Source organism: Corvus hawaiiensis, chromosome 11 (assembly GCF_020740725.1).
Source record: "Corvus hawaiiensis isolate bCorHaw1 chromosome 11, bCorHaw1.pri.cur, whole genome shotgun sequence".
NCBI lineage: Eukaryota > Metazoa > Chordata > Aves > Passeriformes > Corvidae > Corvus > Corvus hawaiiensis.
Window position 1 is genome coordinate 5,884,054 of NC_063223.1, and position 26,859 is coordinate 5,910,912.

Consider the following 26,859-nt stretch of genomic DNA (forward strand, 5'->3'; position numbering starts at 1 on the left):
GTTTGCAGGAGGATGGACAAAAATCCACCTCCCTTTCCCTGGCTTCATTCCCCATCTATCCAATCAGGCTGTTTCCTCTTCCCTAAAGCAGAAAAAAGCCCCAGTGTAATTATACTGAAGAAGACTTAGTTTTTTATAATCATATATTCAGTGTATTGCTGTTAAGCATTAAATTGCAGCTTCTGTTTGCTGTGCAGTTGCCTTTTCCTTGGGAGCACAGGCACAGCACAACTATGTAAAGTTTTTAAAGTGTGGATTCTACCTGCATAATAGGGAGCTGATCCAGAAGCTGCAATAAGGGTTAATAATGATCCAAGTGTGTACATAAGACTGAAGTAATTTTTCCTGAGTAAATCAGGCTTTTTCCTTTCAGATGGTTGTAGGTGGACAGTCCAGCTTTCCTCTGCCTCCCCCAGCATCTAGATTAGGCTTCCTTGAAACTCATCTCTCTCTCTTCCTCATACCATGTTTATGCAGCTCAGGGTTGTTTGCCTTACTAGAAGTGACTTGGTTCTCCAGTGAATTGATAAAAAACCAGTTGTCATTGGGAAAGTGCAGGAGTACAAGGTGGAGAAGCAGTAAGGGATAAGCCTACCTGTTGCAGGCATTTCCAGAGCAGCTCCTGTGACCATCCAAAATTAGCAACTCAGTCCTGGGGTGAAAAAAAAAAAGGCAAGAAAATAATAATAATAATGAAAAATGAATAGAATCGCTTGTACAATGAGAACTGCAGGTGGTGGGGAAGGTGGGTCTGCCATTCCATTGGAATTGTGCTTCCCTAAAAATAACCAGCACTTTGTCACAACTAATATTTGAAATCTCATAAGGAAGAATGGTAGGCTTCAGTCATAGCTTTAAAAATTGCATTCTTTTCAATTCCCCATCCAAAACCAGAGCTCTTTTCTAAAGCCTGAATTTCTCAGAGGTACTTAGAATAAGAATTTTTTTAAAAGCCCAGCTTTTTCTTTAAACAGTTTACTGTGGGATATGTTACAAACACGCAGGATCCTCTATGAATACAAAACGAGTTAAAAACTCATATCACTTCAGCCCAAAGAAATACTGGAGATCTCCATTTTTGACTTAATTTGCCTTTCAGTGGTGGCAGGCAGACGTGGGCCGTGCCTGTCAGGTTATATATGTTATATCTTAATAACAGGCACTAAAGCAAGCTGTCCAGCACGAGGGAGTGCATTCATCTGACAGCTCTGCCTGAAATAAATAACAGTGGAATATTGTGGAAATAAAATGAGTTTGTAAACAGGCCCTGGCTCTCTTAGGGGAAACAACCACCTCGATTGTTTTATGTTAATGCTGTGAACTCCTGAAAAGCAATAAAAAGGGATGTGTTTAGCAGAGAGACCTGAGTGTCCTTTGCTGCTGCTTTATCAGGGCTTGATGGATAAAAAGAGGCTTTTGGGATCTGGGAGCTGCCACGGGATGGGGGATGTGGTGCATCTTCAGCAGCTCTGGGGATCAGCCTTGGCCTCTGAGAAAAGGGATTTCCTAAAAATCCCACTGGTCACAGCTTGGGTGTCTGAGGAGGAGGGAGGTGCAGCTGAGGAAAGAGGACAGAATTTCTCTGTGTCCAAGCTGAGCTGCTCAGCAGCCTCAGCAAGCTCTGTTCCAGAGTTATTAAAGTCTTACCTTTGGCTTGGCAGTGTTCCCCGAGGTGCCTGAGGATGTGGCCACCTCCCTGGCACCCCTGGGGCATCCCCCCAGGACAGTCCTGTGCCAGCTCTGCCACTGCTCCTTTCTGCTGCTGGCAGGTGGTGCCAGAGCAGGGGGATGTCTCTAGGAGATGCCCTCAGAGGGCACCGGTGTCTGTGCACAGGTACTCTGCCACAAACACAGCCCACTGTCACTCAAACAGCCCTGTCACAGTCTGGGATCTATTGCCCTGTTTTTCTCTTCGTGACGGGGGCTGTGACTGCCAGTCCTCTGTCCTACCTCACACGACATGCACTACAGAGTTGCCCCCCAAAACTTTGTTTTTTCAATACAGAGACACTCACCTTTCCTTCTGTTTGCCCTCTTGCAGAGCCTGAGCTGCCAAGCTGCAGCGTCTGCACTGCCCTCGTTGGAATTCATCCCCTGCTCTTTGTTTGCTCTGGGCTTGAGCTCTGCTTTCAGACTTCACAGTTTGTGCATGAGTGTTTTAGTATTAGAATTTCACAGGACCTTCATGTGCATCGTTCCTTTGCTTTTTCCATCCTGAAGGGTCAAGAAAACTTGATAAACTTGCTTGGAATTAAATTTCTTTTCTTGAGCTCCTCACTGATCTTTTTGAGGTCAAGAAGTGCCTTTGAAAGTCTTTTCTTTTTTTCAAATGCACAAATACAGGAGACGTGCCTGTAACCCCATGCAGCATTACTGAGACACTTTCTTCCCAATGTACCCAAGATTATTTCCTCACCCTTCAAGAGCATAATTAGTCCTGGGAGGCCTGGACCATGCCTGCTCTTTGTGCTGTGCTCTTCATTCCTTCCCAGTGATTAATTCCCTTTGAGGGGGAGAACATCAAGGCACTGGCAGAGCCTGAAAAAGGAAGAATCAAAAGCATCCCGTTAGGATCCTGTGAAAGGATGCAACTACCACATGTTCATTAATTCAGCCCATGATAATTTAAACTCAAAACAGCTCCTAGGACAGGGTAACAGCCAAACTGTCCATCAGGAAAGAGAAACTTTTGATGGAGTCCAGCTCCTTGCTGCCTGCTCAACCCCCATCCTCCCAAATCCTGCACTCCTCGGGATGCAGAACTGCCAGAGGAGGGGCAGGGATTCGCTTCCTCGCTCCATTATGAGCCAAGGGTGCAGGGTTGGAATCCCCCAGCAGCACACAGGGAGGGTTTGGATGGCCTTGGTCAAAGGTGGGACCTAAACCCAGCTGCCAAAGCATGTGGCCATTAATGAAAATGCAAAATAAAAGTGATTCCTTTGAACAAAAGCCATGGGCAGCTCTGGAGGAACTCCCTGCTCGGGGACACAGGGCCTTGGGAGTCACCTGATCCTGCACGGGGAACCTCCAAGCACAGGTGGGGACATTCCCTGAGGCAACCCTGAACCCTGCTCTGCAGCCCCAGAGAGAGCTGCAGGTGGATTTTGTCACCTCCAGGGGAGGTGCTGTGGATGTTCCTCTGAGACTGGAGCACCTAAACGTCCTTCCCGAGCCCATTCCTTCTAAAGATGGGATATGGATAGGCAGGAAAGGTGTCCATTGGGATTGCTCTCCCTGGGGAGATCTCTGTTTTGTGCTTGGAGCACCAGCAATGACCTCTTACATCAGGTAAAGACACAAAAAGAAACAAGTCAGAGAAAACATGGGAAAGTCCTGTCTTTCCTGCCCCTGATGATACAAAGAATAAATCATTCTCCCAGGATCTGCAAAGGAGTCAGTCAGAACAGGACATGTGTTTAACACGAATCTCCCTCATTAGCAATCCAAGGAGGGCCATGCTTAAGGCAGACAAATAACTTAATTTTTGTCACACTTCCTAACATTGCCACCAAACTGAGGCATTTACAGTCACACTTGTCACAACACTAATTATCTATTTGAATAGCAGAGCTCTCTGCTGATTGAATGAGTTCTGCAGTGAGAGCAGATCATTTCAGCAGCAGCATCTGATCATCATTACTTTTTGGATATAGGATGTAAATAGACTGTAATGACTAAAAATATGGCTTTGGTACCTTGACAGCAGCTTCAGACGAGATGGGGGAGCTTCTGCAGCAGCCAAAAGCATTGGTTCATGGTCTGGAAAACAAAGTCTGGGGGGTTTGTGTTGCCTTGGAAACGTGAAAAATAAAGCACCATTAATTACCTATTTTCAAGCAAGCAGAGTATCCAGTGCTGAGGGCCTGATCCCAGGGTAATGAATCCCTCACCCCAATTTCAGCAGACTTGGGCTGATCAATCAGCTCTGCTGAACCAGGGGAGGGCTGAGGCACAACAAAGCCCTGCCAAGTTTTCCTGCTGGCTGTGTCTCCAGAGTGTCACCAGGAGGCTCCAGGCAGACGCTCCCCGTGCAGTGGTTCCTCTTGCCTTCACATCCGTGGCCTCAATAACATCTTCAGCTGATTGGTTTTTTAAATAAATGCACTTTTTCTCAAGGAGGTGCTAGCAGCAGACCTGATAAACATCCAGGCAAACACATATGCAAGCCCTATATAAATCCCACATATATATAGATTTTTTTTTTTTTTTTCTATTTTTTTTTCTCCAAATAGGAAACCATGCTGGTAGTCCTGGCCACTGGCACAGAACCAGGAGTTCAGCCAGACCTTCTACTGTTATTCTACCCAAAATACTGCCAAAATCTTTACTGTTATATCTTCTGTATAAAAACTTTCAAGTGCAATTAAACATTTTTATCTCCAGACTGCGCTTGCTGGTTTTCCTCTCTCTGGTACTGGTGCTTTGGTCCTAATTTTATAATTAGGACATAGAACTCTGTATGATAACTCTGTGAAATAACTCTAGTAATAAATAACGCCGTGAAATCAGTGAAACTGGAATCAACCTCTCCTTGTAGGAGTTTGAAGTTGTCCTAAAAGTTTCTTTTGAGGATGCTGCGCCCTCTCTGCCAGCACAGCCCAAAGCAATCAGCAAAAATTTCAGGCACAAATGGAAGGATAAAAATAACTCCAGTGATTCTGAGATCTTGCCCACAGCACAAGTCTGGGGCACAGCCACCTCCCAGGCTGCTGGAAAAGCACCACTTTCATCTCTTATCACTATTCAAATGCTATTTTTATATTGGTCCCAGCTATTTTAAGCAAAAATTTGCTTAAAGAAACACTGAAAGGCAACCTTTCCCTTTGGTGAGCATGCACATCTAAATGAGCTCTTTGCATCGGTAATTCAGAGTTTTCTTTTCTCTCTCCAGTTTTCCTCAGGACTAATGCCAGTGGCAGTCTCCCTGAATCTCCTGGCTCCTTCTGGAGGTTAAACTGGCTACAAGAAAGCTGGATCAAAGGGAAAGAAAAACTTTGTTTGGGAAGCACAGAAATATTTACATAACACAGGATAAGCCAGAACTCCTCATTTCTGCCGTGTAGACACACTTGTAAAAAGCATGTTAAAAAAACTGGCCATTTTTAGTTCAGCTGGGGAGGAGAGAAGGGATTTTATAGCTCATGTAAGAGAAGAGAGACAAGGCTGGAAATCAGTTTGTAATGGAGCTAATTGAAAAGATCCAGAGTTTCCAGGGTATCCTGCCTCGAGGAGAAGAATCTCTCGGAGCCATTTTGATGCACAAGAGGAAAAGTAAATAAAGTTTCCCACCACAGACAACAGGCTGGGAAATAGCAGCCAGAAACAACTGGACTGGAGCAGGCAGACCTTGGAAAGCAAGAGAACAGCTTTGTTTCAACCTCCTCTGAGCTGCTCTCTGAGCTCCTCAGGTGCAGCCACCAATTTTGGCAGCAGGCTATTAATAGAACTGATGAGAGATAACACAGATTGAATTGGGCTTGGTCATGGCAGTGAAAAATTAGAGACCTTTTTCCACAAGATATTTCTCAAGAGTTCACCTCTTTCTGGCCAGCTCTGGTAAACTCGGGAAAAAAAGGGGAGTTCAATACAATTACTGATATTTATTCTTGGGAGTTCATCATCTGTAGATATAAAAATGCTGCTAGCAAGGATTTTCTTGCTATTTTCTAAGCCATGAGAGACTTTTCTCTCTCACAGAAGAGGCAGCAGAGTATGTAAACAACCAAACACCTGCAGCCTTGAAAAGTCTTGTTTATGGTACAGCAGAAAAATATTCTGACAATGGATGTTTTAGGATTTTAGCCAATCACCCCAAGGGGTGGCTGATCCTTTGTCCAATTAGACTATGAAGAAAAAATTCTATAAAAGAGTTTGTAAAATAATTAAATAAATCAATCTTGCTGCACAATTCCTGCCTGCTGGATCTTCTCTCCTCCCTATGGCTGTGGGACACTGTGATGTACCCTAGGGCCCAGGCCTGCGGTATAATCATCTCTCCTCACTGATGTGCTGGAACCAAACCATAAATGTTTGGATATCAAACACCCACTTGTGCCTGCCCTGGGAGGAGCAGAGCTGTCCCTTCTAAATTTAATTAGCTGTCCCCTGGGAAGAAATGAGAAAGGCCATGCTTTAAATTAGACCCATTTGGGGAAAGCTTTCTTCAAAAGATGAGGGTTCTGTGATGTTTTGGAGGCCATCTGTCCTGGGTAAGTGCTGCCAGAACTCAGGAGTGCTCCATAACGATTGTTTAGACAGAAAAGGTGACTGAGGGGTCAGAGTGCTGCCATCTGAACATGAAATCGTGGTGGAGCCTGAGAAAAGCCCAGATGAGAGCGAGGCATTGCCTCCCAGCACATCCCTTTCCTACGAGGAAGTCATTCCTGCTCTTGGAGCTCAAGAAAAGAGATGCTGCTGCTTGGGGCCACTTCCCTGCTTAATTGGAGTTTGTGCTAGAAAGTGTGGGATAGGGACTTTAACCCAATATTTCTTGATTTTCTTGAAGCCTCGTGGATTACAATCCTCCCTCACACCTGGGGAACACGAACACCCAGCTGCAGGCTTGGGCTGAAAGCCCAGATTTTGGCAACAATTGTTTGATTTCTAGACCTGGATCATGTGCTAATGGGCTCCATTACATACAGCCACAACTTCAAGACTGAATTGCTGAAAATCAGGTTTGAATCTCACTTTTTATCCCATGATATTCCACATGCTTTTTTCTCTGGCCCCAGCCCAGCTGAGGTGCAGCCATATGAGTGCTGCTGTTCCCAGAGCAGCTCCTGACTCACTGCTCTTATCAGGCCAGCACAGGGCTGGGAGCAGCTCCCAAGGAGAGGCATTGCTCATGGAATTCATTGTGGCCAAAATAACCTGACAAGTTTAGAAATATAAGCATATGCTATGAGGGAAAATATGCTTAAAATATTGAATTATATGGTAGTGGCATAGAATGGGAAATAATTGAAATTAGAGGAGAATAAAAAGAGCATCAGAGAAACATCAAACATTTTCTCTTATTTCACCTGTCAATAATGCCTCATGCATTATGAAGAAATGTTCAAGGAAGATATTTGAAGTGCCAAATAAACATTATTTGTTGGCAAGTCCCACCTGCCCAGCAGCTGCTGTACGTGAGCTTGATGGGCATTTTTCATTGGTGATAAGGAAAAAAAGCATTTGAACAGAAAACCACAGAATAATTTAGAACAGAAAAGACTCTTGAGCTCATCAAGTCCAAGTGTTAACCCAGCACTGCCAAGGTCACCACTAAACCACATCCCCAAGCAGCACATCTACACCTCCTTCAAATCCCTCCAGGGATGGTGGCCCTTCCACTGCCCTGGGCAGCCTGTTCCAAGGCTTAACAACCCTTTCAGGGAAGAAATATTTCATAATATCCGATCTAAACCTCCCCTGGGACAACTTGAGGCCATTTTCCCTCTCTTATGGCCCATTACCTGGGACAAGAGACATCTATTTCCCCTCTCTGTGCAGAACAGTGAAGTTGTGTGAGCACAGGAACTTGGACACAGAGCCCAGATGCTCAGCTGAACATGCCAAAGGGCACTGGAGCATCACTGCTCCAAAGGGAAAATCTTCCCCTGCACACCTGTGGCAGGACTGAACTCCTGGCTCCCACATTCAAGACTTCCTCGCTTTAACATGAGGACAAATATATAAAATATACACCCAGCAGCCTGAGGGACTGAGAGGCTGGTTTCTCCAGATGCCAGCAGCAGAGATGCTGCTGATTGCCAGGCTGCAGACGGACACTGCATTTAGAAATTAAACTACAAGTGGTTGGTTGTGGGGGTTTTTTTACCGCATCAGTCGGATTTTGTGTCTGTGGGAAACTTTTCCTCAGAGAGGCTCCTTTCACAGCCACAGCAGGGATGGAGGTAACAGCATGAAATGAGAGAGCTTGAAAAGCAGCGGCGTGCTGCAGGAAGCCCAGCATCTGCATGTTAAGCTACATCTACTCCCTGAACGCCCAGACACATGAAAGCAACCCTGGATTTCTGGTTAGCAGCAGATCTGCTCGCTGCAGCCTGAATTTAAAGGTCAGGGATGTTTAGAGCCGGGGTTTTTTGCACTTAGCTGGAGCAGTGTTCATGGCTCTCCTCGGGAGGAGCGGAGGGGAAAGCGCCGTGCTGGCACAGCGGGTCACGGTCCTGTCTGCAGCAAAGGGTGCCTTGACATCAGTCCCTGCTTCCCAGTGCCAGTGGCCCTGATTCACCAGGATGTTGTAGGAGAGACACTTCTCTGATACCAGTGACCTTAACAAGAGCTTTTCAGCGCTTGTCAGGCTGTGACAGCTGAATCCTTTTAGGCACATAAATGCCGTGTGAGTGGAAAGCAGCTGAATGAAACCTTTTTCCCAAAAACACAGCCCTGAGGGAAGTATGAGACATTCAAACTCAATTTGAACCTGTCTCGTCTTCAGAAATTAAACTGGTTTTTGGCCAGGCTGAAGGTTTCCTACCTGACATGGCAATTCAGCCCTTTGGCTTCTCCCCAGGTGGCTGAAGGGGCTGGCACCCATCATCTCCCTCCCACCTCAGCAGCACCAGGGCTGGGATGCTCAGCTCTGCCTCCCGCTCCTCCTCATCCTCCCGTGGCACCCTGATGAACAGCCAGGCATGGCAGGGCTGTCATCCACACCACCAAGCTCCCCAGGATGCTGTTTCCTGCCTTGCTTTGGCACTCAGGAGCAGGTGAAGCGGGAGATAAAGAATAAAATGATGACCCTTGTCATCGCCTCCCAAACAAGCAGCACTGATGTGGCTCCGTGTTTGAATAGTCAGGGAAGGGGCAGCCACACATGCTGGATTCACTGAGATAAATGTTGGTCTCAGCTGTTGAATTCCTGGTGCTGATGAAGGCTGCAGAGAAACTGTGGGTATGCAGAGTGGATAAGAGATGAGGGCTCGCTGCTGCCTGCCAACAGATAAAGGACTCGAGTGACTGCTGCTTTGTTTGGGTTTGTGATTAGATTGATATGGCTCATGTCTTAGAATAGTGCTGATATCGGTGAGCAATTAAACAGCAATACAAGCCAAGATCCTTGGATGCACCTGAAACGCACTGGGGAGATAGTAGGGAAGGGCCCCTGGAGAGATCCAACCCCAGAAAGCAGTGGATGCCCTCCAGAGGGTTTTTATTTCAGCTCTTCTGGACTGGTCATTTATCTCATGGTGGCCACATGGCACATAGTCCTGTCTCCTCTGGAGAGGGGACACAACTTCTGAAGCCACAAGGGAGGGAGAGGTGGGCACAGGTTTGTCTCACACACCCCCAGTGACACACACACACCAGCACAGGGCAGAGGCAAAACCCCCTCAGACTTCCCCAGCACAACTGCCCATGGTGGGATTTAAAAAGACCTGATTCAAGTTTCTTGCCTTCCCTTCCCTCACCTTCCTCTCACGGTACTGAGATGATTTCCCCCAGAACTGAAGGAAAGCACCAACCTCAGCAGCATCACTTGAAAGATGAGCTTGCCTTTCTCACAAGCCCTCGAGGTACTTGTTCAGCGCTTCGCTGGCGGGCGAGCTCAGGTCTGGCAGCCCTCAGGGGTGCCACCTGCGTCACACGGGCACTGGGGACAGCCAGCTGGCATCACTGAGCCGCCAGCCTTGCTCAGCAAGGCAGAACACCCACCTGGGCTCTGGCAGACTCTGGTTCTGGCCTCCCAGTTCCCTTGCACGAATGCATTTGTGCTTTGCTCTGCTGCCTCCACAAGCACTGCCAGTGCTGAGAGCATCACTTATCCTGGTGAGGAACGTGGCAAATATTGCTGGGGCTTTGTTCTGGGGTTTTTAGCTACTTGCTGTATCCAGATAAGTCCTGTGTCTTATTCTTGGAGTAAATTTTTGTTACTTTCTGCCTGTAAAGCTCCTACCCAAGGGCAGCACCTTCCATTACTGCAGTCCCTGGGACATCCCTTCAGGACAATCAGTACTGGTCACTGTGAAGTCTCAGGGATTTTCTCTGCCACCAACCCCAAAGCACCTTGAGAAATTCCACGTGTCTGCCTGCCAGAGCACCACTGTAACAGAGATAAATGTGTACATCTGCCATACAGCCTGCACAGGCCCTGCTGAAGAGGGAGGAAGAGGAAAACAGATTCTCCTTTTCTCTCTCTGCCTTCAGCAAATCCACATCTGTTTATGGCATCTGATGCAACTTTGCATTTACCTCTTACCTGGTTCTCTTATCTGTTCCTATTCTGGGACTCAAATCCTACCAAGGACAGCTGAACCTCCCCAGAACTCTTCTCTCTTTTCAGCTCTGTCCTCTCTGTGGGGGTTGCATTAAGTTACCCAAACTTTACTGCTCCGTTCAGGGTTCAGAGCAGAAGTCACATAAAGCAGCAGCACCTCTGTGTGTAAAGCAGAACTGATCTCAGAGAGGGGATGAGATCAGCTGCAGCTCTCAATGACCACCTGAAATTGGGTTCTATGAAATTGCAGGTAGTACCAAAAATTTCAAAATAGAGAAAAAATTCTGACATACCTAAAAATGAAAATATTGCCTGTTACTTTTAAATGCATTATTCCATGAAAAATGTGGTCATACTCCATTTAAACGTGCGACTATCTCAGGATTTAGAGCATCTGCTGAAAATTTTCATCACAAAGATAAAACAATTTAAAAGCTTTGAATCAGAGTTGCTCACCTGCAGCATCCTCATCTGGGCTCTGTTCAGGCTCTCAGGCACCAACAGCTCCAAATCCTCTGGCAGGGGAACAGGCAGTCAGAGAAGGTTTCCTTTGGAAGGAGCTGAGAGAAACAAGTTGAATCACAGGTATGGTTGGGTTAGGAACTCTTAATGTCTGCTTGATTTTGGGCACACTTGTAGTTCATGTTTAGAATTCAATTCTTTACACAATTGACAGAAATGTAAAAGCAAAGAAGATGCAGAGTGAAAATATTTGTGGTTTCTTATGACAGTAAAAGACAACTTCAAAACAGCTTTAAAAATGAAGGCCAGCATTATTTCTATATTTACAGCCTTTAATGGTCTCAAAAACACGCTCACTAAATCAATGATAAGCAAGTGCTGGAGGTACAATACATAACATTCTGGACTAACAGATGTGCAAGACCACAGTCTGAACTGGGAATTCTTGTCCTGACACCGCATTGCCTTTGTAGTGTCACAAGGAAGTCAGAAAACCTATCTGACTCCTTTCCCAATACCTGCCATGGGCAATAGAAATCCCAGCCCACACAAAGGGCCCTTCAGTGACCATCCACATGATCCTTCTCTTAAATACAGGTAGAGCAGGGCAAACAAAACACAGAATTGGAGGCTGATGTGAGCTCTGTTTCCTGTTTCAGTATTACCTCAGTCCTCCCACCACACCTGCTCTGGTGAAGGGAGGAGCACGTGGGGCTGAAAATTACCAAGCAGGTGTTTAAAAGACATTGTAAGCAGTTCTTCTATAGTCTAATTAGTGCTCTAATACATATTACAGTGCACAGTCATCATTATTTCCTCTTCATTAGCTGCTGAAATATAATGCATCTTAAAAAAACAACTAACCCCCTTTTCCTTTTTTTTTTTAATTAAAAAAAACCCCAAGAGCCTGTTTCTGCCATTACCATAACAAAGGCAATAGGAATATGATTAATGCATCCATCCAAGCTGCGTGCATTGTACATTAAACACCAAGGCACCATCTCAGCCTAATGTGAGCTCCCACATTCTAAAACACACTTGTCAATATTCACACTTGCACCAAAGGAAATGCTTGGAAAGGAAACAACAGAAGAACAGGTGTTTTCTCCTAGCAGATGCTGAATCCTATTCTTTGGAAAGAGGGAGGCCACAAGCCCAGAAGAATGCACCCAAATTATTCAAGGCATGGTCTGAGAGCAACAGGAGATCTCTGTCTTGCAGTCACTCCTGGGAGCGTGATCCATGTCAGCCCTGCACAGTCTTAGAGCACTTTTGGCTGGTGATGGCTCTCTCTGCCCGAGCAGGCAGCTGCAGGATGCAGAAATTGCTGAAACGTGGCCATTGCTCCCAGCTCCTCAGAGGCACTCTGCAGGATTGCAGGATCCTGACCAGTCCCACACATCCCAACCCCAGCCACGGCAGCACAGACACAGCTCAGGAGCCTGCTCTGCCCAGTGGCCTCAGCAACACCTCCTTCCTTTGGACATTCTGGATACAGCTCCCCACTGGGATCACCTGGGCCAAGGAAAAGGAAAAGGTCTTCTCCAAGCCTGTGGTCCAGGATTTCTTCAGTGGTGCAGCAGATTTGGCTGTTCAAGTCAAACAGCTGGGGTACAGCCTGCCCCCTCCTGCTGGCAGCACATTCCCTGCAGAGCCTTGTGATAATCTGGGGGACTGGGGGGTAGATCAGGAGCCAGCTCCTTTCCTGCATGCCTGTGCAGACTGGACACCCACACCACAGTCACCACAGCATCCCTAAGACAAGACATTCCCTTTTCAGCCTTCAAATTTAATTCTCCACCAAAGGCTGGAAGTTAAGATGAACTCACAGCAGCTGAGGAAGGAACTTTTTTCTGCCTGCTTGGCCTCTGACAGCAGCCCTTTAATTACAGCACATGGCAAGGCTTCAGCAAGTCCCTGATCACGTTCAATCCCCCAAACTCAACTTAAAGCTTCTCTGCAGCTCCACTCTCCACCTTCTCTGACAGAGCAATGACAGATGCTTCACAGACTGATCCCTTATGAAACATAACACCACGTCTATAATGAGGCTTTACTGCAACAACAGATTTTACTCTTCCTCTAGAGATCTCCAGAAATCTGGCCGATTTTTAGGATAATTCAAGCTCTGGAGAGCAAGAAAACCCCAAAGTTGGTGCTTATCATGAAGCTGATGAAGCAGCAGAGACATCGGTGCTGTGGGGCAGTGCCCTCTGAGCTGCTCTGCTCCCAGCAGCCAGGCAGATGGAGATTTACACCTTGAACTAAACCCTGCTGAGGCTCAGGGGTGCCTCACCTGTACCTTGGCACTGTGGTGCCACAGAGGGTGAGCCTGGTCCATATCAACACCATCAACCCACTGGAAATAGCCTCTGGGTTTTCTAGGGTTTCTGGCCTTGGCTTCCAAAAGCCCCCCAAAACACAAACCAACACAGCCAGTGACTGATGCCAGGGCAGGGAAGGCTTAATGTGCCTTCACTTTAAAGACAGGGGAGCAGCAGCAAATAGGTTAAACAATTTAGCCCAGGTTGTTCAGTGAGTGCTTTGCAGAGCCTGGGTTGGGGTCGGGAGATCTTGTCTCCTGATATTGACTTGATTTAACATTGCTGGAAACACCTTAATTATTTTGTTTTGTTGTTCTGAAGAGCTGAGCATAGGAAATAGTCTAAAGCCCTGTGCAATGCTGAAAAGAAAGCTTGATGAGATTTTGTTCCTTTGCTGAGAACACAAAGAGCAAAAGGTTGAAAGTAGATGGGCCTCTGACTTCTCCTGGTTTGCTTTTACAGGTTGTTTTTCCTTATTTTCATTATTAATCAAGACCAGTCTGAAGTTTCCTAAGGAAAAGGGTAATGGTGTCAAGAAAATTTAACGTGTGCTCGAGATGAATTCAACGCAGCTCTATTACCTGTCGGTCAGCTTGTTCCTTCTCTTAGAGACAAGTTTACATCTCAGCTTAAGGAAACGATTCAACCACACACTCCAGGAGCTCTGTGCTGCTCCTGGAGCCACACTGAAGTAGCTGAGGAGCACAGGAGTTTGACAACGTTTGAATGCAGCACGGACATAGCATTTGATTCATATATTGATCACTCTGTGCACAATTAGTGCAGGACGAGCAAGTTTACAGCTGGTACAGCTCCTTCCTCTTGTTTTTGGAACTAATAAAACTGACTGAAGCTGAAGTGAGGGAAGCAATCATGTTCCCTGACCTCAGCAGCGACATCCAGCAGCAGTCACGAAGCACGTGATGACATGTAAAACCATGCAGAAGCCCAGTCCCTTGGAGTTGCGCTGACTGCTCTCTCACCTGTGAATTAAAACGATTTTAAATGGATGCTTAAAGACACATGATTTTAAAATATTTTTTTAAATTGAGGTTAACCTCCAGCTTTAAAAACCTAGAGGAAGAGGGACTACTTGCCAAATTTCATTTTCAGGCACTTTTGTATTTGACAGGTAAAAATTGCAAAAATATTTCATGTATTTAAAGGCTTTTCTTCCCCTTTTTCAGATGAAAAGGTTCAGGTATTTATATTGTATTCTAATTGCTGATTACTCAACAGACAGAAGTAAATGTCTTTCACCCCTGAGACTTTTGAAGACGTTATTTTGACACGTCCACACAAACCAACGCCCACTCAGCACATCAGGATATAACTGCAAAATCAATTAATTCAACAGCTATTTCTGCAGCCCGAAGTGTAATTACCCATGAAATGTTGATGGGTTTCAGGATAGAAGAAATTCATCATTTATGCTTAACCTGGGTTGTTTTTCCCTCCCTCCCTCCCAGAAGCAGTGCTCGGATGTGCAGGGAGAAGTGATGGATGCAGGTGAGCTGGGTCTCACCCACTCTGGACCGATTCCAGCCGTTTTACCCCTCTGGAAGGTGAGGTGGAGCACGGGCAGCTCTTCCAAACCCAGACTGAACCAACACTCAGCTCCCTCCCAGTAAAGACACCTTGGCAATGCCTCCTCCTTTCCCCTCTCCCACCTTTCCTCTGCTTCTCCTGCCACTGCTGGAGGCTGTGCCTGTGGATGAGGAGGTTTCTGATTCCCGTGCAGGTGTGCAGGAGCGCTCCCCTGCCTCGACGAACACATGCTTGCACAGCAGCAGCTCCACCACAGCCACTGGCCACCTGCAGCACTTCAAGGGCACACCCCGGGATGAGGCTTTCAAAAGCCCTCCCCACCCCCTGCACGGAGCTGCAGCGAGCAGTTGGCTCGGGTTATGGATGCTGGATGTTAACAACAACTCTAAACACAATAATTAATTCATTTATCTCCAACTTACAGTAGCCTTTGTGTAAAAAAGTGTTTCACGGTTGAATGATTTTAATTTTTTTTTAGCTCTATGTAAAACAGGCATCATCAGTATAATCCTTAAAATCTAATAATGATTCCATCAGTGTAAAATCATTATCCTTAGGCAAGAAGGAAACCAATTCAATTATGATGTTGGTTGAAAAATCGAGGGTGAAAAGTTGTAGTACATATTAAACTTGAGGCTGGAAAAGTTGTAGTACATAGTAAAATGGTTACTACAAAATTTGTGCATCCAGGCTAACAAATGCTAATATGTTCTTTTGTTACCTTCTAATTTATATGATTCATGTAAGCCTGCAGCAAGAGAAACTTGTTTTAAAATTCATCTACATTAAAAAATAGCAATGCAATGAATTGTAAAGTTATTAGCATTCATGTCTAGTTGTGTTATTAAGCTGTACACATCAAATCGGGTAGTACAAGTACAGAAATGTCATAATGAAGTAGAACAGCATTTAATCAGAAGAATTTCTAAAGGTCATCAGAGCATCATATAAATTCATCCATGCATGACAGCAATATGAAATAAATAAGTGCAAGAACACTGTAAGAATAAACTTCATTCTGGGAGTTTTGTTTCCAATAGTAGGAGAATTAGCTGAATTTCATGCTGAGAGAACAGCTAACAAAAAAACCCTGAATTCTGGAGCTTTAATTAATGAATGACTAATAAGAGGCAGATAAGGAGTTTTACACAAGGGAGCTAACGAGGTGTGCTCCCTGATAGTTTCCTACCACAGCTGATCTCAGACGTCTCCTACAACTCAGAGAAAGTGCTCAGCTCTGTTTTTTCTTCCTCATTAGCCAGATGAGCCCTAAATGATTCCCTTTAAATAACCAATGATTTGTTAATACTTTTGCACTCATAACAACACTTTAACTGCTACAGGATGTGTATCACAGGCCTGGCACTTGGCAGCTCCAAGGACTGGAGCTATTCTGATGTTTCATGGCAATGCAGTGACTGGGATGCTCCAGGTGCTGTGGTCACCCAGAGCCAGGCTCAGGTACCTGAAATCATGTTCAGGTGCACCTTGAACTGCACAAAACCCAACTGATTTCACTGGGAACCTTCCCAGAGTAAAGCCCAGCCCTCAGGGATGAAAGGCACCGGGGTCTGGCTCGGGAGGTGCATTCCCTCTGTCCAGGGAGGTGATTCGGTGCAGTGGCACACAAGTGTGATGAGACAGGCTAAATAACTAATTCATCACAGATTGTTTCTGAGGCCCTGCATGGATCAGTGGCTTGCACCTCATTAGGTGGCCTGGCAGAAAAAGGAACCCTGTGTTTCCAGGTGCTGCTGGTGCCGGAGGGACGTGGGGATGAAGAGCTTCCCTTCTGAGAGTGGCCACTTCTGGGCAGGACCAGGAGCCCTGCACAGGGAACCCAATCCTTTATTCTGTTTGAACAGCATCCCTGGTACCTTTTAAAGACAAGGATTGGGGATTTTGTAATTCTAGTTCTTTGTTAGAGTTCAAGCAAACCCTGTTGCTCCTGCTGCAGCATCTGGGCTGGCAAGGAGAGGAAGCAGATAAAACACTTTTCTACTTCCATGGATTTCAGCTAGACAAAGTCCCAAGCACTGAGCAGCCCTTAAAATGGATCTCTCAGCTTTCCCAGCCTAATTGCAAATGGGAATTTCTGACAAAGCAGCCACTCCTCTCCTGCTGGACCTGCTGGTCCTCCGAGTTCCTGTGCATGCCTGAATCTGTGTTGGCCCTTTCCCTCTGAAAGGAGCACTACAGCCATGGAGGACTCCTGGAATTTGGCACTACAGCAGAGAAAAAAATACAGATACTGTATATTTCTACAGTGACAAACCAGCCAGATTATCTGTGGGATTTTGTGCATCACCAAGAGGAGAAAAGAACATGCTTTTGTACATGTCGAACTAATTTGGAGAATCTCCCACTTTCCCTGCAGAGAAGTTTGTTTATTCCTCAAATCACACAGAATTAGCTTCTTCAGCACTCCCTCCTCTCCACCCTCCTCCCCAGTGCTCTACTGCTGTCCTCAGCTCAGGGCAGTGGTGCTGAACCCACAGCCTCAGATTTGAATTCTCTTCACCAGAGCAATTCCTACCCTGGGCACCAATACCAAAATCTCACACACTGGGTCATAACCTGCTAAGGCAGGGCATGACCCACGGACACACACAGAGGACATTGCATCACCATTTTCCATCTCCTTATTCCATGTGCCCCATCAAGAGAATAATTTCTTTTCTTTCTTCTTTTTTTTTTATTCTAGCGAATGACTGCAAAAAGCAACAGACAACTCCAGAGGCTGAGCACAGGCTCATGCATCATTTTCATATCTTTTTTTAATTCGTTAATGTCTGCACTAAATGAAAGAATTTATAACTGCACTCGGGTTTCCCAAGAAATCATCCTAGCAGCATGTTTACTGAATCAGCAGGAAAAACGAATAAACAAAATGAAATCAGAAAAGAAAAGCAGTATCTAAATGAAAGCCAGAGGAGCTGAAAAGAACCGTGAGATTATAATCTTAAATTAAAACCACAGTGAGGGCAATATAAAAGATATTCTAATCACTACATCCAATTAAATGAAGTAAATCACTAAAGCATGTTAAGTGCCTTAACTATTATAATAATTAAGAATCAAACAGAAATCAAGCATCTTTGAAAGACTGATGATGCACATTAGTGCTCAGGGAATGTTGTTTCCCATTTGAATGCAGAAGCAGAGCAGAAAACAGATTTCCTGGTGCCCCAGGCCACCAAGGGTGACAGGGTGGGACTCCAGTGTGGAAATTCCCAGTGGGAGAGGGGGTGTCCCACCGTGCTCCCGAGGGAAACAGCATCCTGTGCCTGCATCCTGCTCCTGTGCAGGATACATCCCTCCTCCCCATCCCTCCTCCCACATGACACAAGCCAATGGGAACCTGATGAGAAATTCCACAAAAAACATTGTACTGAGGCCTCCAGGCTGCGGGCAAACAGAACTTTTGTCTCACTGTTGGCAGCTCCAAAGTCTGAATCAGAGAATCTTAGAATGGTTTGGGTTGAGAAGGAACTTTAAAGGTCATTTAGTCCAACCCCCCTGCCATGGGCAGGGACAGCTTCAACCAGACCAGGATGCCCTGTCCAAGCTCATCTTCAACGTTTCCAGGGATGGGGCATCTACCACCATTCTGGGAAACTGTTCCAGTGCCTCACAACCCTCCCTGCAAACCCATTCTTCCTGATGCCAAGTTTAAATCCACCCTCTTTGAGTTTAAACCCATCAGCCTTGTCCTGTTGTCATTGGTGACTCCAATGTAGAACAAGACCCTGTGGCTCAGGGATGACATCACCAAACCCTTCCACGAGAACGGGGATTATTGACCAAATCCACCCAGCACACATTTCACATCCTCACCACAGGGATAAATTCCAGCACAGCCATCCAGGCAAGAACCTGAGGATCATGAACAACTCCTCATGAAATTACAGACTCCTGTTTTAAATCCATCTGAGGCCATGCATGGGTGATAGATACTTTAATTAGCAAAATTAGTAACCAAGAAGTACAATTTAGACACGAGATTTATCTGCAAGTGGTAATTCCCCAACTTTTCTGCAATAGCTGGGGCTAAGCCTTCTGAATACAAAATGGAAACACTGAATACACACAAACGTCATTGATGACTTCTCTACTTCCAGAGAGGTTTCATAAATCTTTTTTTTTTATCCAAGTCAGATCATTCCTGCTTAAACAAGAGCCATTTTAACTAAATCACACATAGCTGGGATTTCCCAGCCTTCAAAATGATGTGCTTAATATCGTAGGATAGCTGAAATCGAGTGAAGTCTGGAATTAGAGTCAAAAGTGAGATTTGTCTAGACAAAACTTACTCATATTTGGGCAGAATAGCTAAAGACAGAATTTAGGAAGGAAAACTGGTCCTGATGGAGCTCTCTGCTGCACGGAGAGACCCTGAAGGGCAGCAGGAGGTGTTCAGGAGATGCAGTGAGCACACCTAGGAGGGGTCATTTGTGCTCTGGTTCCTGATGCTTTAGCTCTGATAATTATAAATAATCTGGAGAGTTAATTCAGCCCATTTGCCCTGCACTTCAAGGAGGAGGAACACTATCTGAAGGATGAAGACATGCTGAATTCTATAAGCAGGTCTTTTTAAACAATTCTCCCTCTGCTTTCCCTTTGCACACCCCTTTTGCTTGGCAAAAGCTGGTAGATGAAAAACTCGCTAAGTAAATACAAAACTGAACAACTGCAACATGAATTTTTTCCCCCATTCTTCTTCATATTTGTTTTGTCTGTAAGAAAAACACATTGAGGAGCTCAGTGTGGGATTTCATGTGTTGCAATGCTATCTCAGGGAGGTAATCCCTCCCACACACACTGTATGGAAGGGAAGAGAATCCAGCAGCAGTGGAGGGCTGCTCCTTCCAGTGTATTGCTGGCAAGGATATAACAACTGCACATTGAGCACAACAAGATGTGCTAAAACTATAAAATATCTGCAGTAGATCTTAGCCTGTTTGAGAAAGAGAAGGGAAGCCTGCCAGGGAGGTTTCCAGGATGTTCTGGCAGCAGGGAAGAGTTTGGAGAGGAATGTGAGCAACGTGCAGCCTGCAAAGACCAGGTCACCACTTACTTAGGACCGAAAGTTTAATTAACAGGATGTAGCGCTCCTGACTCTGCAATTGCATCTGCATTATCACTTTTAAGAAGCTCGTTTTCCCCAAGTCCAGCTCATAATCACTTTTGTGTCTTGAACCATAGAACTATTAACATTTCACAGTATTGGACCAAGTGCAGGTAATTTCATCGGCAAAACTGATCCTTGAATTCTTCCTGAACTACACTCCCAAAGCAGAACCTGCTCCAATCCTGGTGCTTAGAGATCCTGGCAGCCTTCAGCTCCCTCAGGAATCAGAAGATTCCCCCCCAAGCTGCTGGCACTGTCCCCCACCACCCCCAAGTCACCATCCCCCCAAAAGCCATCACTCCCAGCCCAGCCAGTGATGCTGAGCCCTGCCCCACCAACAGTTTCTTGGCCGCTGCACAAATAACAGATTGAAAATGCTGTGCAACACATCCAAGAGCACAAGTCAGGTGAGCACTGAACCCCCTCAGATGGCAGGAAAATCCAGCACTGGGCTTTCCTTCAGACATGCAGTGGGGAAGGGGCTTCACTAAGGCCTGCCAGCTAAAACCAGGGAGCAGCAGGCTCCTTTCCCAGTGGACACAGAGGTATTGACACCTTATCAAAATGTACTGACACCTTATCAAACATGTGCTCTGAGCTGGAGCTTCCAGACCAGCCTATAGTCCCACTGAGAGGATTTGCTGGATGATGCTCCATTAAAAAAACTGCAAGTTAAAGACAAAAAGCAACAACAAAAAAGTGCCAACATTAATCCAAAAAGGCTTAGAAGAGGAATCCCTTCAAAACAGATACCCACAATCCAGTTCAGACTTTCTCAGTTTTAACACAAAATATTGCAAACTACAAAGGAGAAGAAATCCCAGAGCCCCTGGAGACAGCCTTGGCCTCCAGTGCTTGTGCCACACCACGAGTGAGACTCCACCTCTTGGGTTTTAGGGCTATTCCTGGGGTTATTGTTCTACAGCTGGGTATTCTCCCAGTTACCTGCTGCTCCTCCAGCTGGCCAGAGCGATGCTCCAGTGCCTCCTGCCCTTCCAGACCCCCTGACCACTGCAGCAGGCGAGCTCAGCCTCCCACAGGCCCCCTTCCAACCCGCCTCCTGCATTATCTGGATCATGTAAGTCTTCAAATGCTCATCCCCAAGGATTTCTCCAACCTCCCAGGCCTTTCAAACACTTCCTCTCTCAAGAGCCTCCACTTATCTGTGAGAATATTTTACCTTTCACCACATAAAGCTTAGATTTTTCTATGTTTGAACTTCAGTCTGCTTTATTTTATCTTTTAATACATCTCGGTGTCTTTTACAGTTCCTGGTTATATTATTATGCATTTGAGCAGGTCTCCCCTAAAGAATGACCTTATCTGTGGGTATTAAAGCCTGACAGCTTTCAGCTGTTCTTTTACTGCTGGATTTGTTCTCTGGGCTGGGGAAGGGGAAGAGCAGGTTCAGTGGAAAACCAGTAAATATCTGCTGAGATCTCCCTGCCCAGGGTTAACCCTTTGCACAGGCTCTGAGTACAAAGCCTTGGATAATTTCTCTGTCTCTTCTTTCCCTAAATTAGTCTGAGAAAGAAAAACTTGCATCTCCAGCAATATTTTGGAAGCCTGGCATTTCAGAAATGAGGATTGCTTGCCCAAAAGCAGAACAGGAGGATTTGCTCAGAGCATGTGTGATTATTGCCTCAGGTCAGACACACCAACCACCACTTCAAATACAGATGCCAGCAGCAATAAGGCAGTACCCAGCCCCTAAATATGCTTCCATTTAAACTATAAAATGTTATTTTACATTAGTTTTTTCAGCTTGTCAAAAATAGATCCCTATTAATGGGATTCTAGGCACCCTCATTGCATATTCTGCTTTTTAAGGCCCGTAAATTGCGATCCTGAACACTGCCTAGTGACGGGGAGTTCTTTAGGGTTCCTGTATACAGCACTGCTCTTCCCATTAAATTTCCAATAAAGCATTTCCATTTTTATATCTGAAATCCCAGAAATGGCACTGGAGAAACCCAGCGTTTAACTCTTAAATTTAATACAAACTATTTCACTCGGCGTGAAAGCATTTCAAAATTACTTCAGTGCAGATTGTGGTTCACTGTTGTACTTGGTGAGCTTAATATGACCATGGCAACTGATGAATATTCCTGCTGCTCCTGCTATAAATAACAAACCTATTTGGCAAAGTCTGAGATGTAAATATTAAATCCAGCACAAAGGCAATTTTCTGTTCCTTCTTTTGCTCCCCTCTGAGTTGGGAGCAGGTTTTTGCCAAGTAGATCACAACACTGCAGAAACCACCCATTTTGATTGACACTGCTTTTAACACCGATCACACCTTTGGGGCCCGGGTGATGCTGTGCAAGGCCGGGCTGGCTGCAGCAGCATTCCCAGAAGCAGGAGTGCTCCCAACCCCAGCACTGAGGTAGCACAATCAGAGCACAGCTTTTGGAGAGCCATCAGAACTTGCGGCTTTGTTTCCAGAAACTTAAAGGCAGAGTCTCGCCTGCAGGAGCATGCGGGAAGCTGGGTCACTATTTGTCACGGGCAAATTAAGCTCGAGGGCATGCAAAAGGCACCGAAACCCTTCCCAACAGGCGGGAGAGTGGAGTGAGAGCCTGCCGGGAGCCGCGGCAGTGGAGGCGGCGCCAGGGGCAGCGCACACGCCCAGGGGAGCGGAGCGCAGCCCCGGTGCCCGCTGCCGACATCCCGGTGCCCGCTGCGGAGATCCCGGTGCCCGCTGCCGACATCCCGGTGCCCGCTGCGCAGATCCCGGTGCCCGCTGCGGAGATCCCGGTGCCCGCTGCGCAGATCCCGGTGCCCGCTGCCGACATCCCGGTGCCCGCTGCCGACATCCCGGTGCCCGCTGCCGACATCCCGGTGCCCGCCGGCTCCTGCTGGCCGCTGGCCCACTCGCGGAGAGCAGCGATGCCGGCAAGGAGCACTGCAGGGCCACGGCATGGTGGCAGCGTGCCACGGTGCCTCCTCGCCAGCCCGGTGCCCGCCCGAGGGGCAGGGACAGCCGGCAGCCCTGTCACCTCCCCTGCCCGGCGTGTCCCCTGCACGGCCGTGGCCAAGCCTGGCCGGGGTACTTTCGAACAGCCACGCCGTGTGAAGGGCTCAGGTGAGCTGAACTCCACGCAGTTCCAGCTCGGTGCCGTCCCTGGCTCCGCCGGGACAGCCGCGGGATGCTGCAGGCTGGAGCATCCCCAGCAGCAGGTCAGGGCGTCGTCCCAGCTGCACCAAGGGGTGCCCAGAAGCAGCTTCCTAAATCCCGTCCCGGTCCCTCTGCACCCCCTGCCCATCAGGCTGGCCTGTCCCCACCCCGGACCTGGCAGCTGTGGAGAGACGCCCCACAGAGCCACCTGTGTGAAATGGGCGTAGAAAATGAGCCTAAACCCACATGCTAAACCTACACCCGCATCAGTAACCACAGCAAAAGCCATGTTCTCATCCCTGACCCTGCTTTCCCTGATGCCACGTTGATTTTTGCCTTTTTTCCTTTTATATATTCTCTGTATTCTTTACACATATATTTGTAGCTCCGTGGTCTATTATTGTAACTTAGCTTCAGTATTTTCCTAGGCAGAAAGACAAAACACATTCCAAGACAGCCGTGCTATCTTGGTTCTCCTTAGAAACCAAGGTTGAGACCAGCTCTTCCAGAGACATTTTTCATGACCAAAGTTTAGTCCTCATCCGAGAGGGGACGATCTAGAAGGTACTGGAACTGGCGGTGGCTTCACCGAGGATGCTCCTAACCGGGGGCTCTTGTCAGATATGCTAATTTGCAAAATCTGTAAGAATTCTACACGCATTGTGCAGCATGTGCACCTTTGGTATTTTCCACCTGGCAAGTTCTGCACCTAAGAATCCTTACATAAAGGATATAACCCCTTTTCATCCCCCTAACTGGGCCTGGCTCATGGTTCTAGGACCAGAGAAAAAGGCATCATCCCCACTAACCCACTCTGCACAGCACTTAAAATGGGATCAGCGTGCTGTGTTCCACCCAGATCTCACCTTCCTGCTGCTCCACCAAGACACCATCAATTCCCTGGGACACTGCAGCCCCTCAGCTCTGCCCCACTGAGCCACTCCAGAGTCCATGCCAAGACAGCAGATACAGCTGTTACTACAATGGTAATTAAATTGCTTGAGAATAAAGTACTTATTTAAAGCCATTTTGAAATATCATTCGACAGAGCATCAGAAAAACCAGGATTGAAACCACTTTACTTAGAAGAAAACCAGCAGCACCAGCACAGCCCTCCCCTCCACCCAGGAATTTGGGTTTAGTCATATTATCCAAATCTCATGTTGTAAGCACGGTGGCCTGAGCTGAGGGGTGCAGCTGTGGGTAAACGAGCTAAACATGAGAGTGGGAGAACTAAATGGGAATATTGGAGAATTGCTGCTCAGAGGCAGTGCTGAACCCTCCAGCATCGAGTGCTACAATCCTTGGTCACAAACACACCAATTACAGCGTTTCTATCAAAGCTCTCCACAGATGATGCCATTAATACAAACCTGACAGTGCAGCTCATACAGCAATGTCACCACTTTGGAGCCTGCCACAAAACCATGGGGCTGGATTCTGCAACACTCAGCTCTGTGCTCAGGCAAACATTGACTACATCCAAGGAAACTCCTCAGCTACATAAATAAACACCTCGGAATGAGTGCCAAAACCACTCTTGTAACACAGTTTAAGGACATCATTCTCAAGCAACTTAACTAGTTCTTAACATCATAATAACAAGTAATTAAACTGTAAAGCAACTGTGGATTTCTGGCTGTAGGTCAGGTAAGATTTACAACAGCAGAATTGCTGGGAACTCCACTGGACCCATCCATAACCTGGATTCAACAGATGAAGCAAAAAAAAAGGGTATTTTTCCACAAAGTAATTGGATGGACAGGGAAAATACCGACTTTTCTTGCAACAATTCATCTGTAAACCGCCTCAGTGGAATGGATGGGATAGTTCAGGAATTCAGACTCTCCTCTGCATGACTGAGGGGTGCGAGGTCTGGGATAATGCTTGGGCAGCTGGCCCTGGGAAATCAAACACAAATGCAGATATTGGGGTGGAGAAGAGGTGAAAGCTTCTGTCCTATGCAAGCGAACAGCAGCTAAAACCCATCAGGAAAATTATATATATGAAAAACTTTTGATTTTGCACATTTTGTTGGTAGTCTCTTTCCTACATAGCCTAAACAAGAATTAAAAAAATATATAATAATTCATCCACATTTAACACCAACTGAATTTCTTACAGAATCTTTTACTGGAATAATTTACTTCCATTTAAGAACTGCATGTAGGAACCTATTGACTACCAAAAGTTGAAAAAAATCTGTTCTTCAGCTTCTTCTCAAGGGAAATCCTCACAGTAATCAGGCATTCTGAGAAAATAAAACTCTGAGCTGAAATTTCCCTCAGGAAAAGCTCCTGCAGGGCTGCTCTCACCAACAGGGGCTGTTTTGAAGGCGAGGTAAACTTGAATAAAATGAATATTTTCATATTCCAGACTCTCTTCCACTGTGGAACTGTGGACGACTGGAGGTGTTCTACAGCACAGCCAAGGAAAACATGAGATCTGCTCATTCATTTAATGACAATTGCAGGTAATTAATCCAAGAGAACTCACACCCCACATCCAGGAGGCAGCTGCAGGCTCAAGGTGAGGATGAGCTTCCTAAATTCTGCTGCACTAAACAAAGCTGCAACACTTAAATCCACCTCTGAATCTTGCCCTGGGCCATCTTAAATGCACAAACAGATGCAGAATGAGCGTTTCCACGGTGGAAACACCTCTCAAGAGCATATCCACCTTCCAAACAGCTTTGCATTTTGTTTACTGAGTTTTATTGTCCCTGCTTCCCAAGTGCCTGCTTTGGAAATCTCTGCTGCTTCCTCTACTGTTGTTAATTTTACCTGTTTGGGCTATTTTAAGTTTCTTTCCGCCAGCAACTGTCTTTGAATTCTCTATTAATGGCAAAATGTTCACATCATTACCCCACAGACGTTCCCAAATCAGGCATTTCCATTCTGCCACATCCACCCTTCCTCCTGGCCCCACCAGGACCCATTCCCACCTACTGGGGCCAGGGATGCAGCTCTACAACTGCTGAGTTATTTCACAAACCTTCTTTCACCCCCAAATTTCTGAGAGCGTAAGAAAGTCTTCCAGAGAAAAGAGATTTTACTGCAACAGACATGAAAGAAAACCAATTTATCTTTGTTCTTATCTACAGCCTTAACCTGCAAGAAAATACCAGTCCAATATTTCAATATACTGCTGCCAGTTCTCACTGCCTGGGTTAAACAGTCCCATTTTCCCCTCAATTGCCAGACTCCCAAATATTTTATCACTTACATTTTAAAAAAAGCCACCCATGCAGTCATTGCTTTATCTAAAACAAGACAGAGAAATTCCCTGTCTGGAGCACCTGAAGCAGAGACCTCAACCCCCAAAAGCCAAACTCAAATCATCTCCATCAGTTCATAATTGATTTTCTCCCCTAAATTACCAGGCCAGGAAGGAACGTGAAAAGACAAGAGCTGCTGCTGCCACCTCTGATTACTGGCGTTCGGTTTTGTTTATCTGGTATTTCCATAGATGCGATTAAGCATTCGAACCCAATTAAAAGCTGCATCATCCACTGGAAAATTCACAACCACTGACCAGGCTGCTCCACTTGGAGCACTGGGAAAGAGATTTAGATCAGATTTTAGGAAGAAATTCTTTACCATAAGGATGGGCAGGCCCTGGCACAGGGTGCCCAGAGCAGCTGTGGCTGCCCCTGGATCCCTGGAAGTGTCCAAGGCCAGGCTGGATGGGGCTTGGAGCAGCCTGGGACAGTGGGAGGTGTCCCTGCCCATGGAAATGGGATAAACTTTAAGGTCCTTCCCAACCCAACCTGTTCTATGATGATTTCAGGACTGTCACTATTTGCCACAACAATTCTGCTTTCAGCTGGGGAAGGGATTGACAGCACAACGCCTCTCCCAGCACAACACTCGTCCATTGCTTTGCATTTCCAAATGCACAACGATGTTTTCTGATCTCTGCACTGTCAGTTCTGAAACTGTTTTACACCCCATAAATTCCACAACGTGCCCAAGTAAAGATCTACAAACCCTCATTATTTAGCACAATACACATTGAATTTCACGCAGTTTTTACAGTGCTTTTCCAAGAA

General features: G+C 46.2%; 1 long non-coding RNA gene across 5 annotated transcripts in view; it reads right to left on the reverse strand.

Moving 5' to 3' along the window:
• The window catches only part of LOC125331427, a 122,589-nt gene that overhangs the window by 12,329 nt on the left and 83,401 nt on the right, over positions 1–26,859 (reverse strand). For 4 of the 5 annotated variants that reach the window (XR_007206055.1, XR_007206053.1, XR_007206054.1 and 1 more), the window contains exons 2-6: positions 10,682–10,785; positions 3,696–3,791; positions 2,417–2,538; positions 2,016–2,214; positions 596–652 (exon numbers count right to left, since the gene is read on the reverse strand). This is a non-coding gene — a long non-coding RNA (uncharacterized LOC125331427). The remainder of the gene's footprint in view (positions 1–595; positions 653–2,015; positions 2,215–2,416; positions 2,539–3,695; positions 3,792–10,681; positions 10,786–26,859) is intronic. The other variant, XR_007206056.1, reaches the window with a different exon arrangement.